Source organism: Dipteris shenzhenensis, chromosome 4 (genome assembly GCF_047967505.1).
Source record: "Dipteris shenzhenensis isolate YYH24624 ecotype China chromosome 4, Dip_SZ_1.0, whole genome shotgun sequence".
Classification (NCBI taxonomy): Eukaryota; Viridiplantae; Streptophyta; class Polypodiopsida; order Gleicheniales; family Dipteridaceae; genus Dipteris; species Dipteris shenzhenensis.
Window position 1 is genome coordinate 49,463,377 of NC_141599.1, and position 15,168 is coordinate 49,478,544.

At 44.5% G+C, this 15,168-nt stretch overlaps 1 protein-coding gene across 3 annotated transcripts in view; it reads right to left on the bottom strand.

Annotated features, from left to right (window-relative positions):
* The window catches only part of LOC147902986 (ARM repeat superfamily protein), a 92,686-nt gene that overhangs the window by 76,438 nt on the left and 1,080 nt on the right, over positions 1-15,168 (bottom strand). The gene's annotated exons all lie outside the window — the stretch shown is intronic.

Sequence of the window (15,168 nt, forward strand, 5' to 3'; positions counted from 1 at the left end):
CAGTGATGTGCACAGTTAAACTTGAGTATTTGGGTTCATTATTACTCCTGATGGGGTGGAAATGGATCCGAAGAAGGTGTCTGCGATATTAGTGTGGACTGCGTTGCAATCATTCTTCTGATTTGTCCAATTTTATCGAAGACGTATCAAACGATTTTCCAAGATAGTGTAGATAGTATCACCTTTGACTGAGCTGACCTCAGATAAAATACCATTTATCCAGGAACAAATTCAACAAGAGAGTTTTAAAGCTATAAGAAGGTAGTAGCCTCACGTCCGGTGTTGATTCCCAGAAATCGTTTTCGATAGAAACAGATCCAAGTGGCATTGCAATAAGAGTGATTCTTCTCCAAGAGAAAAGGCCAATAGCCTTTGAAAGGAGAAAGGTTGTATGCTATTATTCATGCTTTGAAAGCATGGAGGCATTACTTATATGGTTCATAATTTTACTTGGATGTGAACCACGATACTGTGAAGTATTTTTGTAAATAGCCTGACTTGAGTGGCCACAAAGCTAGGTGGGCAGAGCTCATGCAGGAGTTTAATATGAAAATTTGGTGCCGAAGAAGAAAGAGGAATATGGTTGCCGATGCGTTGTCACGCATTATGCACAACATGAGTGTCATGACAAGAGAAATCACTAATCCGTGATTAGTAGACATTAAAACATTATTATATATTATACGCCAATGGTGTAACATGTATTTGTATTTATGATGGACACTGACCGATTTGTTATGGCGGTGGATCATCTCAGTAGATAGAACTAGTCGAACTAGAGTCATTGCTTCAGATGGTATCAAATTTGGACATGTGATACTTATTTTATTAATAATGATGTGCAACATGTGTCTAGGTCCTAGGGGCAATAGAAAGGGAAGGGTGTATTAAGGTGCATTGAATGGTAGATGCATGGGTCGTAGGTTAAGGGTAGGTGTAAATGGGAAGATGGAACTTGAGTGATCTCAAGGGACATTAATGAAAGGGCATTACCTTTCATAGTGAATCACGTAGCATTCTCTCTATTCACCTTGCATTCATCCACCATCTCTCTCCCACCTTGCATGTAGGTCGAAAAGAGAAACAAGTACTCTCACAAGGGTGCTCTTCCCCCATTGGAGGGCCACTTGGCATTCAAATTCTGCATGCATTGCACACATTCGCATTCTCGAGGAGTACGTATCTTCACATTTGATATCAGAACAACGACTATCCACGACTGGGACAGCAAGAGAGCGTGCGGGATAGAGGGCGAGAGTGTGCGGGGTAGACGTACCGACAGTAAGCGTCAGCGTAGAAGAACACTGCGTGGGAGGGAGCCGTACAAGAAAGAACGTGCGGGAAGAGTCCGCACGGGAAGAGGCGAAGACGTGGCAAGAAGAGGCGCATGCGTGTAAGAGGTTTGCATGGGCAAGGGCGGACAACGATGTGCAGGGCAGTCACGTCAGTACGTCGATCAAGGCTTTGGCATGGGTGCCGCACAAGTTTCGAGGTCCGAAGGGCTTGCTAAGAGGCCGTCTCCAAACCCCGAATCTATGGAATCAAGAGTTTTTTCTGAACCCCGCAAACTCTGAATTCTGGAGTCCCTGAGGTAAGGGCTTTATTTGGAAATTCTGGTCTTTGGTCCGGGGTGTCCTAATAGGGTGATCCCCTCGTGCGAATAGACCCTTCAAACTCTTAAACCGTGAGGAAAAGAGAACCCCCCCCCCCCTGTTCTCCCCACAACGGAAAGTTGGATCAGAACAAGATTTTAAGGGGGTGATCCACCAACCAAGTACCCCCTATAATGGTATCTAGAGCTCCAATCCACTCAAAACAAGTAGCCCAAACAAAGTGCACTGGTTTACAGCAGAAATACAAGAAGAAGAGCCCAAAAGAGAAGGAAGAAGAGGTCATTTGAAGTGTTTTTTCGACACAAGCGAAGCAGGAGTCGAATAAGTACCACCAACTCTACAACACTTGACTTTTGCTGTAAAATAAACCCCTTTTCTGAAATTACAGCAAGTCATTTTCTCTCTTGTATTACTAAAAGAAAAGAATGGAAGGGGAAGGGATATTTAATAATGAACTTGTCCTTTTTCCTCCACTACTAGAAGGATAGAGCCTTTGTGAAAAGATCTGCTAAGTTGTCCTCAGTGGGAATGTAGGACAACTCTATGTCTCCCGTTGACAAGCGCTCTCAAACATAGTGATAGTGAACCTCAATTGCTTGGTACGCGCATGAAAGACTTGATTACATGCAATAGCCAAAGCACTCTGGCTATCAGTGTAAGGAGTAGTAGAGGATGTCTGACAAATATCAAGATTTGCAAGTAATTGTTGAAGCCAGATACACTCAACTATAGCAGTGAAGGCTGCCCTGTACTCAGCCTCACAGCTGGAAGTGGCAACTGTAGGTTGCTTTTTGCTGAGCCAAGAAATGCATGAGTTACCAAGCAAAAAACAGTTGCCGGTGTGTGACACTCTAGTGTCAGAACAACCTGCCCAATCAATATCCATGTAAGCATGCATTACAAGTGAACCCTGATCATCATAGAAAATAGCTAAATCTTGAGTGCCTCTCAGATATCTGAAGACTCTTCACTGATTGCCAATGCTGTGAACTGGGCATGTGCATGAACCTGCTCAGCTGTTATACAACATACTATAAGTCAGGTCTATTGTGGCACAAATAAATCAAGCATGATAGCGGGTAGCATCACAAGGAGAACTGCCATCATCAGAGGAGAATCGAAAGCCAGGCTCCAATGGAGTAGAAACTGGCTTGCAATCCTCAAATTGGAGCCTCTCAAGAAGCTGTCCAATGTATTTGGCCTGTGTCATCATAATACCCCCCTCAACATGAACAAACTGAATGCCCAAATAATAGTGCAGCTGACCCATGTTTGACATCTCAAATGCTTGCTATAAATCAGCCTTGAAAGCTGCAATATGCTGAGTATATAGTCCAGCGATAAGCATGTCAAAATAAGCACTAAAAAATCAGATCCACTCCCATGGACATAGAGAGTAGACTCTATAGGACTATTCTGAAAACCAATGCATAGTAAGTGTGCATGAATTTTATCATACCATGCCCAAGGTGCCTGCTTTAATCCATAGAGGGCCTTCCTAAGCCGGCAAACCTTGTTCTCAGAACCAACAACCTCAAAACCTGGAGGTTGGGTGACATGCGCTTCTTCCTGCAAATCCCCATGAAGAAAGGCAGTTTTAATATCCAACTGATGCACCTGCCAATGCCTGTGGGCTGCTATGGCAATGACACACCTGATAGTAGTAATCCTAGATGTGGGAGCAAAGGTCTCCTCAAAATCAATGCCATGTTGCTGTGCATAACCCTTTGCAACAAGACGGGCTTTGAAGCGATCTATGCTACCATCAGATTTCCTTTTTAACTTGTAAATCCACCTGGTTCCAATGGCCTTTATGCCAAGAGGTAGATCACATAACTGCAAGTGCCAATCTTATGAATTGAATTCAGCTCTGCTCTCATAGCATCCATCCACTCCTTGCTATCAAATGCATCCTTGTGGCAGAAGGGCTCTTCATTGCATGCCGTAGCAAGTAGTGCTGCCTCAAGAAAGTGACCATGCATCCGACGATTGGCTAACCTTATGCGAGCAGCAAGAGGCTGAACTTGTTTGTTGTCCCTCAATGTGTCAAGGAGCCATTTTGGGGCTGATTTTTGCTGTCTATTTACAGCTCTTTCTTCAATCACTGCATCATGAATATTGGGATCATTTGGGGCTGGAAGAGGATCTTGCAAATCAACATGTGTTTATGGCTGATCATTGCTCGTTTGAGGCTTGAAGGTGGCTCATGTTGCTGTTCAAAATCTCCTGCTGATGAGAAAAGAGGTAACAAAGAGTTGAAGGCATCATATACATCAATATTTGGCTTTGCTTTGCAGTCCACAAGAGGAGAAGTTGAATGTTCAGCAAAGATCGCATCTCTACTAACAATAACCTTCCCAGTATTTGGTTGATACAACCAATACCCTCTGCTCTCTTGGCTGTAACCAATAAATATGCATTTGATTGCCTTGTCTTCTAACTGAGATGGACATGTACATAGGCAAGTGAACCAAAAACACGCATATGTGAAAGTGAAGGCTTCCTGCCTTTCCATGCCTCATAAGGAGCGATGGTCTTCAATGCCCTTGTGAGTGATCTATTCAGCACATAATTGGCACACATAACTGCATCAAGCCAAATTTTGTTGGGCAAAGACTTTCCTTTGAGCATGCATCTAGCCATTTTGACAGTGGTCCTGTTTTTTCTTTCTGCCACTAGATTTTGTTGAGGAGTATAAGGAGTAGTGCATGAATGGACAATGACCCGTGAAGACAAGAATGCATCAAGCTCCTTTTACATATACTCACCCCCCCTATCTGTGTTGAGGGTGACCAACTTATGTCCTGATTCATTCTCAACCATATTCAGCCACCTTTGGAAGCTTGGAAACACATCAGATTTTGCTTTTAATGCATATACCCAACAATATCTAGTAAAGTCATCAATCACGGTCATGAAATATTTGTACCCACCAATGGCAGTTGTCCACACACATCTTTTTGTACGAGATGCAATTTCCTTTCTAAGTACTTGGAACCATCCTTGTGGAATGGAAATCGATGCATTTTATCCAAAAGATAGGCTTCACATATATGATTAGAAAGTGTATGGATCTGTGGTACATCTTTTGCCATACCTTGAGAGTGCAATTTGGCAAGAGCTCTATAATTTAAGTGGCCCATTCTCTCATGCCATAGATGTGTTTCAGCAAGCTGTGAATAGGAAGCATTATTTGCACAAGTGACAGTCCCCCTTTTTGGTGCATCAGCCAAAGAATGAAACAATTGTTTGCAAGATGTGATGTGCTCCACTATCAAAGTACCAAGACTGAGCATCATTTGCAGAAAAGAATGCATCAACTTTTGAGGGATCGAAAGTGTAATGGACAGCCCATCCCCACTCATCCTGGACAGCATGAGCATGTGAAGCATCTGCTGGCGCATGTGAAGCATTGACTGTCAATCCTGCCTTTTTCTTCTCTGAAGCACTTCCTGTATTTGAAATATCATGCCCTGGCTTTCTGCAGTAGTTGCATCTTTTCTTCTTTTGCTTATCTGAATTTTTGGAGGCATCTAAAGTACTGCCATTATTGTTTTTAGGCTTACCCATGGACTTGGGTGCCTTGCCTTTTCCTTTCTGCTGTGAGGCAAATGCATGATCAGCTATAGATGCATTTCTATTAGCACGGCTCGGCTCTTCCTGCAAAAGCAATGTGACCAGCTGATCAAAAGAATAGTGGTCTAGATTACCCATGGCCATTAATCTAAGGGTTGTAGCAAACCCTTGATATGTGTCTAGCAGCCCATTCAATGTGGTGTTAACAAGCTGAGAATTTTGCACCACTTCATCGATATTTGCAAGTTGTTCCATGAGGTCATTGACTTAGACATCGCTCTTATCTGTCAGTTGATAATTGCGATTGTACTCTGGATCGAGGTAGCCCAACGTATCCTGAGCACAGGTAGAGATGTGAGTGAGATCCGACTCTGGAAGGCGAGATAGCTACCCTTGCGTTCATCGTCTTGTCGAGAAGTATGTTGCTTGACTTCACGTCGCAATGGTAGATAGGAGGGTATGCTGCTGAGTGCAAGTAAGACAGCCCTTCAGCGGATTGCAGAGCAATGTTCAAGTGTGTTTTCCAATCTAGCACGCTCTTTTTTAGACCGTTTAGGTGATCAATAGATTTCCATTGAAGCTCTCTATAGCATTTTCCACAGCTCGGGACAGTTCTACAGTGGATTTCATACAAGCTGAGTGCTTATTTTCACTGCCAGCTCATCTTTGGGCTCTCCCTTGGCAGCCAAACACCTGGAACAGCTTGAGTACTTGCTGAAATGAGCTTAAATACAGTCGACCTGCTGTTGGAGACTGTAAAAACAGTAGAACACCCTCAAAACCTAGTCGCCTAGGCTGTAGGAAGGTAAGTGCCTGTGTAGACAGCAAGGGAACACCAGAAGAGGACTTCAAACTGCTAGTACAACACAAGGAAGTGCTGGGTAGCAGCTCTACAACAGTCACCCAGCTTGTAGAAGGGTAGGCGATGAAAAGATTCGGAAGTGCCTTAGAAGCTCACACGTGTAGGTGCCCAGCAGGAAAACAGTTCGACCAGCAAGGAATCAGCCTCCAATGAGTTGTGGGAAAGCTCGGGATGGCTGGAATGAGCTGGAGGAAGATGGCAAAGCCTGCTCTGATACCACACTGAACGTGCGGTGAGCGTGAAGCAAACACAAAGCTGAAGGCAAGGAGCTGAAAGCTGTCACATCAACTATGAAGAATGAAAGTACAAAGTACAATAAAAGGGAAACCCTAGGACAGGGTGTGTTAGAATATGAAGCCAAGTTGAATCAATTTGGTGTGTTCCAGTGTGTTCTAGTGTGAGTTTTAGTCTAGTGTGTCCTATGGATGCCACGTGTCATATTGGGAGTTATCCCATATGCATAGGTGTTCATATGTGTGTGTGTGCTCTTATATAAGAGCTGTACTTGTCTAGTGTCAAATCAATCAAGGATCAAGCTACAAGCTCTTTGGTCTACATGTGAGTACTTTCATTTTGGTTCATTGCTCTAGTCATTTGCGAGGGTGGCTTGCTCACACATTCGAAAGAAAATGTCCTCCAACTCTAAACAATAGAAGCCGGGCTGCAACGCCAAGACTTCGGAAAATGCAAAAACCTTTCTAAAAAGCGATAAAACCCCGTCTTTAACAGGCATGAACGACTCTTGGAAAGGAACCCACAAGTCCAGCTCATTCACCGCGCTGAAATATTTATGGTAGCTAGGCAATTGAGGCCCAACAACTTCTTCGCGACGGATGCAAAGGGATCCAATGTTGGATACCTTCACAGCGGTGCAAAGCTTGAACCTGCTTCAAAACCATGTTTTAGAAGGGGCGCTGCTCACAGTGCCTCTACGTACTGCGTGAAAGAGTGCAATCCAAACACATGGAGCGGTGATTTGAAAGCAGGTTGTCAACCATTTGCAGCAACCATTGCGCAAGCACGATCGTTAGTGCTTGAGATTGGGCACTTATTATTAGGGTCTCATTCAATGAATCAGGGGCGAGAAAAGTCCCCCGAAGACGAAGGAGTCCACACTAGAAGGGTGATCTCTGCGTCATCTGAAGATTCGTTTTTGACACAAGTAAGATTTGATGAGTTTAGTTTGTCACCTCTTTCAATCAAAGCATTGCACAGTGTGCTAGGATATGAAAGAATGACACCAGTGCAAGAAGCGATCCTTTCCATTATATTACAATGGCATCAATTCCATATCAAAACTTTTCTTAAGATTCTCAACAATCAGTGTAGATTGCTTAAAGACAGAAGTCAGTTAGACACTCAAGATATTTTTAAAAACTACTGTACTTTTTAGCAATGAATTGTTCTAGGTGTTAAATCTTAAGGAAGCTACTTGATCTTGAGATCTTTTTAGTTCTGCTCTCCGTCCTCCCGCTAGCCTCCGTACAGCTTCTCCTATTCCACAACGTCCGTACAGCTTCTCCGTCCGTACAACCTCTCCCGTCCGTACCACATCCGCACAGCCTCTCTGTCCGTACAGCCTCTCCCGTCCATACCTCCATACCTGTCCATACCTCCCGTCCGTACCTAGTCTAGTTCTAATCCTCCCTAACCCTGAGTTGGGCTAAACCCCCAACCCAACCCGGGGGGTAGGTTAAGCCAGGGGGTTCATCATATAGCCAACTATGGACTGGCCTACCCTCTCCTCCAAGTCCCCCTCAACTCCCTCAACTCCTTTAACAGCAATCAAGACTCGGTACTCTACAGTTGCAGCCATGACACCCTCTCCTTATGCACGGAATTACCAACAAGAAGGCTCAAAACGACCCATCCTCGGGCAGCAGGATCAGATTTTTTATCTGCAGCAGGTAGTGAGAGAGATACGATTGGAGCTCGCAGAAGTAAAGGCCCGACTTCACATCCTGGAAGGGCCTGGTAAGCAGGCAGTAATTGATGAGGCTGTAAAATCTTGTAAGGATTCCCCCCCTACCCCGCAGCTAGTCTCGACAGACAAAGATCTTGTTCACACTGAAGTACAAACTGCTAAGAAGGAAGTGATTGTGAAAGTGGACAACAAAGCAAGCAAGTATGATATCCAAGCAGAGATTAAAGAACACGAAGCTAGACGTGATAATGCGCTGAAGATTAGAATAGGAGGGCTCCCAGAAGATTGGTACAAAGAGGAGGACACCCATAGTGAAATATTGACAAAGATCAAATCAAGCTTGCCCAACATTGAATGGGTGATGATGAGCAGGATGATGACGACTCCAGGCCAGCTTCTATCTTGCACTATAGAGGTCATGCAATCCTTACACTGAAGTCAAAAGATATGCGGATCAAGATTCTCCGACAATCTTACAAGCTGAAGGGCACCAAAGTATGGATAGCAGAAGAGCTTACACAACCTCAACTCAAGATTAAGGCAACTGAATTAGCTAAAGTCAAGGCTGCCAGAAAAGATGGAAAATGGGCAGTTTACCGTGAAGGCATAGCACTAATCAGAGAGTTTAAATCAAAACCAAAAGACTCTCAGTCTTAAACTGATGTATGGCTGTTTACTCTTCCAGAATATCATGTGGGTACTATAAATAATTAGGGTTGCTTTTTGCACTCCTTGGGAGCTGCCATGTGCCCTCCCTAAAGCAGATGTACTAGAGGGTTTCTTGCTGTCCCATAGACCTTTTGGTCTCAAGTGGACGTTAATAGACTTTCTTTCTTTCTTTCTTTCTCTCCCTAGCCTACCCTTTCTCTCTCTCCTCCTCCACCATGTGCCTTCATGTGGTATCAGAGCCTCGTTTCCACTTTCCCTTTCTTCTCTCTCTACCTAGAGAATGAGAGAAGCCCACAAATGGAACCTCCCCTCTCCTCAAAGGTCGAGCTCCCTTCCAATCCTTAGCCTCACCTCGGGAGCTGATTTGGACCTGATCTACCTCGCCATCAACCACCCCTTCAGCTCCAAATGCCTCGCCAAAAGCAGCGCCATTAGCCCGTACAACAGGCCGTACTGCCTCAGGACTGCTGCCTGCTCCTGCTGCGCCGCACCAGACCGCCGTAAAGGCCGTACAGTCTGTACAGGCTGTACGGACTGTTCCATACAGTAAGGACAGTTCCGGCCTGCCTGTACTGATGTGACACACCCGCCATTGCTGCTTTCCCTCGGGACTGCCACCACCTCGATTGCAGCACCACTTGCAGCCGCCGCTGCCCTCAATTTTTGAGCCATTTGCAGCTGCTTATAGCCTCGATTGTTGTGCCATCTGATTCCGTCTACTGCTGCTTCTCCTGCCCTCGAAATCCACACCAAAATCTACTTGATTCCGCCATAGATTGCCTCTGCTACCGTCTTCATTCAGCCTCCTGTTGGTGGTCACGAAGTTGATTTGAGCTGCCCACGATTTGCTTCTCCAACTGGACATCTTTCTTGAGCATCATTGAAACTTCCAACATGTAAATTTCTTTGGGGCTTTCCTCAAATTCATGTAACCTCATTCTAATTTTCTACACTCATTTAGGCATTTTGCCTTCTTTGGGCATAATTGCTCAAATTTGAGCCTTTTCTTTGCAATCGTGACTCTCCAATCGGCACATTGAGAGTCATGACGCGATCACCCTTGGTATCTGCTCCTATGACCTTCATCGACACATCATTCGAGGGCATCCTTGCTTGGTTCTTCACCGACATACCTCTTCGCATCAAGATGTGCACACTCTTGTGCGGTAGCTACTTCGGGCTCATGGGTTCTCTACCCTTGCTATGCATAAAATGAATGAAATCTTTATTTTTATTTTTTATATGTTTGAGTTAAAGGTTCTCTGTCTTGAGTAGTCCCTCTAAAAAGAATGTTTGAAGAGTTAATAAAGGTCCTCTGCCTTGGATTGTCCTCCTAAAATTATGTATTTCTTTATAGTGTGTGACTCCATGTTTCTAGTTAGTCCCTTGAGTCAAGAGGGGGATGTACTGTGGGAGCCATATATTGGTAGTGATAGGGTCTAGTTATCAAGCCTGGCATATGAGTTCCAGGATGTTGGTGCATTGGTCTTCTAGACCTCTGAGTTGTTCATGCATCAATGATGGGACATGAGCCTCAGAGTCATGTTTGGGACGTAAAGCCATGTGAATGCCTCTGAACCATGCTCAGACTTCAGCCTCTGAGTTAGCATGAGCGTCATGTCTAGTTCAGACATTGCACAAAGTTTAGTAGTCCTATCACTATCATGTTCTGTCCTTGGTTCCATTCCAATAATCTCTCACCTTGCCTTCATGGGGGGATGTTAGAATATGAAGCCAAGTTGAGTCAGTTTGGTGTGTTCTAGTGTGTTCTAGTGTGAGTTCTAGTCTAGTGTGTCCTATGGATGCCACGTGTCATATTGGGAGTTATCCCATATGCATAGGTGTTCATATGTGTGTGTGTGCTCTTATATAAGAGATGTACTTGTCTAGTGTCAAATCAATCAAGTATCAAGCTACAAGCTCTTTGGTCTACATGTGAGTACTTTCATTTTGGTTCATTGCTCTAGTCATTTCATTTCCATTTCATTATGTCTCTCTTTGAGTATCACTTCCTCTCTCCCTAGCCTACCCTCTCTCTCCTTCTCCACCATGTGCCTTCAGGGTGTCCTAGTGGTACCATTAGTACTAGGTATCATAGACACTAAAAATACCAAGTGTCCTAAGTGCCAATAACTAATGCTACATGGCACATACCAGGGCCCAAAGGGAATAAAATGAAAGGTCTAGAGATGGCCTACAGATGGTACGCTAAAACGTAATGGCAAGGTAATTATACCTAGTCAGAATGTTGTCAAGCAAAGGACCTCATGAATCTGTACGTACCCTGGTGCCTGGATAAAACAATAGTCGCGAAAGTGAAGGAAATGCTCTCCATCTTGGTCGCATATGGCTAGGGCAGGATACCCATGCCCAGTGGATGTATACTGCCATGGTTTGTTCAGAGTGATATGATGAAAGTGATATGATGAATCTCCTTCTAGGTCAAGCATAAGAAGGGGGCATCTAGTGAGTACTGATATGGCCATCACTGATCGACAAACATCCCCTACAGTCGGAACCATCTGGAGACTTGTGCATACCAGCACTACTCGTCTTCCTCAGCTGCAAGCTGCATGAAAGATGAGAGGGCCAACCATGAAAGTCTTTGTTGACCTACATCTGTCAAGCTGAACTATCTAACCCTGTCTGGATAGCTAATGATCTGAAATGAGCATCTGTGCGAAGAAGGCTTACTCTACGAACTCAATAGGATAATGTGGTGAGACAGCATCTCTGGCGAATCATGCAAGATAGCATCATGACCTATAGTCCTCAAAGTCAGCCCACTCATCCTCTCTGAGGTACAGCACCTATATATAGGGCTGCTTGTCGAACTAGAGAATCAAGGAGAGTGATTTCATATTTATGTGCTGAAAATGTGCTTGGAAACCCTATCTCTCCAATCTCAACAATGAAGCATGTCCTCGAGTCAAGTGTGCTTGTGCTGTCAGTTTTATGGTAAGCATGGGATCTGTGAAAGAGCATCCCAAGTATACATAGGATCTGACTATCCTATCATGCCCTCATAGGATCTAACCCTATCGAAACCATGGTCTAGAACACAAGAATCATGTGTAGGCACCTCGCCATCCAACCATGCTGATCCAAACTTGATCAGCCTCACCGAGCCCAGGCTCGCTCCTAAGCTCTTGGTCGACTTGCTAGAAACGACTCACTATTGGTCGAAACCAATAGGTTCAAGGACAATCCTACGAAGAGATCCACCTGCTCAAAAACATCACATGAGCATGAAGTCCTGGTCAAAAAACAACACCTCTGTCAAATGAACGAGCTGGCAACTCTACTCTGACAATGCTGCCAATACCTAAGGTAGGCACATGCTACCAGTACCCTTTAATCTTGATGTCCTTTACACTAGGAAACCATATACTCGGAAAAACCCAGAATCTGCTACTAAAGTATAAACACAATAGTAGTCTCTTCCCGAATGGAAAAATATCAAATCTTATTTCCAAATTAGGGAAGTTCAACAAATCTGCACTTCCAAAACTTATAAGTAAATCCAAACTACACTTCCCAAACTTGAAAGTGAAATCAAATTTACACTTCCCAGACTTGGAAGTGAAATCAAATCTACACTTCTCACACTTGGAAATGAAATCAAATCTGCACTTCCCAGACTTGGAAGTGAAATCATATCTGACTTCCCACACCCGGAAAGTCAAAATATCTACTTTTCAATTGAGAAAAGCGTAGTCCAGGGTTCTAATGCAAAACAAATCTGACTGGTCAATCTTAAAGAAGCTTTGAGTATCAAAAAACACATATTTCAACTGACATTATTATGATTTAAGCTAGCATCTCATGATTGTCTGTGTAAGTAACCTATCTTCCTAAAAAGGGAAAGATTCTCATGTGTTCGTAGGCACACAGTCCTACATAAATCTGGATACTCTGGCATATCCCCGCAGCATAAGATGGTTCATAGCGTCCCATACCACCACAATACACCACATACGCACGTGCTATGATTGCTACAACACGAGTTTGTGGATTGTCACGAACTAAGGGCCAACCAAAAACACAAACTGAAAAAAAACCCTCGAAAAGTGTAAGACAATTCGAGACTAGAAACCAACTCTTGGTCCAAGGAATAGATAACATCTGTGCATAGAAACCATCCTACATAGCGTCCTAGTCGAAGCATCTATCTTGAAACTAAAGATGTTTCCCCAAAACTTTGGGCTCGTCAAAATCCTTAAGATTTGAGATCCCTATGAACACGGGCAATGACTGCAAGGAATGATAGAAGAGAAGGAGGATTGCACAGGGCAGGAAGAAGAAGCATCTACAGAGCTTGTGCTAGGTAGAGATGGCAAATTGCAAGAGAATCTCACCCAGAGGGGCTAGCAATGATGGCGAAATCTGAGAGAAGGATGCCCGGCACAAGAAGCGAGAAAGAGTTGAAGTAGTGCTGCGATGGAGTAGACTGTGCGCTGCTAAATTGCAATGAAGATAGGATGTGCGGGGCTTTGAACAAGGGAGGGTAGGGGTTGTAAAACTGCTGGCCTGGGCTTTTGGTTCCGTAAAATCTTCCAAAAGCTCCAAAAACAAAATTCGTTTCTTGGTTTTTTTCCCAAAAACATCTGCTTTTTTGGAAACCATACCTTCCCAAAGAAGCTTTCTCTTTTTTTGCCTTCCAAGGCTAAAACAAGGGCTCTTGCTTTTGGCAATTGAAGCTTTAAAAATCACTTTCCAAAAACGAATTTCCAAAAGCAAAGCCAGTAGTTGCGCTGCATCCTAGCTCTTCTCCCTGTCGCGCCATTTCCTAGCCTATCCAGGTCCAATTCGCATCACCCTATCTCCATCGTTTCTACTCAAGAATGATTCGCAACTAGATTTCTCCTTCCTAGGACAAACTCGTCTTCTCTCTTGCTGAGCCCAATTAGAATTCTCAACAATTGGCAACTAGTGCTCTTCTTTTCCCACATTCTTGGTGAATTCCTGTCTCTGGTTCAATCTTCCTCCCCCCGAGGATCCCCTCCTTCCAAACATGACGAATTCACATCCCTAGTTGACGAAATCACAACTACTGCAAAATCTTCAGCAAACAGTGAATTGGATCCATACGTGGAATTCGCCACTCCAACATCTGTCACACCCTCATGAAATCTAACCCTATCGAAACCATGGTCTAGAACACAAGAATCATGTGCAGGCAACTCGCCACCCAACCATGCTGGTAGCTCCTAGCTCTGCTCCCTCTCTGGCCAATGTGTGCAACTATGGCCCTGACCCTCCCTTTATAGCTTCACGGAAGAGTGCTCGCCAAGAAAAGCCAAGAAAAGCACACAAGCACCAAGAAAAGCGAAAAAACAATCCTGCTGACCCATGTTTCCACGGATAGCACTCTAGCCCGTCATCTGTTGGCCTGTCCTAGCGTGCACATGACACTTCCCTGAGAATGTGATGGCCTCGCACTGAAGCTGAGCGTCATTGGTATTGAAGATCATAACCTTGATTTTAACCAAGTTGACCTTCGGGTCTCAGCTATCATAGAAGGACTGCAAAGCTGCAAATGCATCTGTAGCACTATGTCATCGGCGAGAAAAGGCCTCCCTTGTCTGGCCTGCTATCAGTATCTGGCTATAGCTGCCTGCATGAAGAGCAGCCCGTTCCTCTAATCAACTGGGGTGAGAAACCCAACCTCCTAATATTGCCCTCCAAGAAAGTCCAGTCCACATCTTATCTTAATCCTTCATTAAGTATGATCACCAAAGGCTGAGACTCCTTACAGGACCAATCCACTGCCTCCTAAAACGTAAGATTTGTCAGGGATGCTCTGCTCCTGGACAAAACCTACCAGGAAAGGTCTATAGATGCAGACTCAAGGCCTTGCCTAAGATCTAGTAGGCAATGTCAAGAGGGGATAAGCGGCCAACATTGCCTGATGCCAGCTCTATCGCCCCCCTTAGAGATGAGGCTTATCCATCCACAAGAGGGGGAGGGTGGCATTAGTCCAGAGTCCAATATCTCTTGCTAGGCCAGTCAAGCCACCAAATCCCAAAATTGTCAAAAGTAAATAAGGAAAAGTCCATCCTCTCCCAAATATTTGTGCATTGGAAGAGCCTTTAGAGCCTCAAGCACCTCATTGTCAGTACATCGAGACCCCAAATGCCTCATCATGTCATCCCAAACAACCCTAGGGACCTAGGCCCGAACCTCCTCTCGTGCAGCCTCCACCTCGAGCGTGGATCTTCAAAACCTCACCAGAAGCCAGGTAAATCTGTCCCTCCTCATCACAAAGGTGTTGGAGCTGTGTTCCTGCTCATCTAAGCCATGTAGTCTAGAAGAACTAGTGGATCATCCTATCCCCCTGCTACACCCATTTGGCTATAGATTAATCACAGGAAAGCTCCACTCATCTGGCCTCAGTTGTCTGAAGGTCAGCTCAAGCACACTCTTACCAGTTGATCAACAACCGAGAATCTCAACAGACTCCACAGGCTAGGTCCCGCCACAACTCCCACTCCAGCTCACGTAAGGATTTGCTGCCAGCTCAA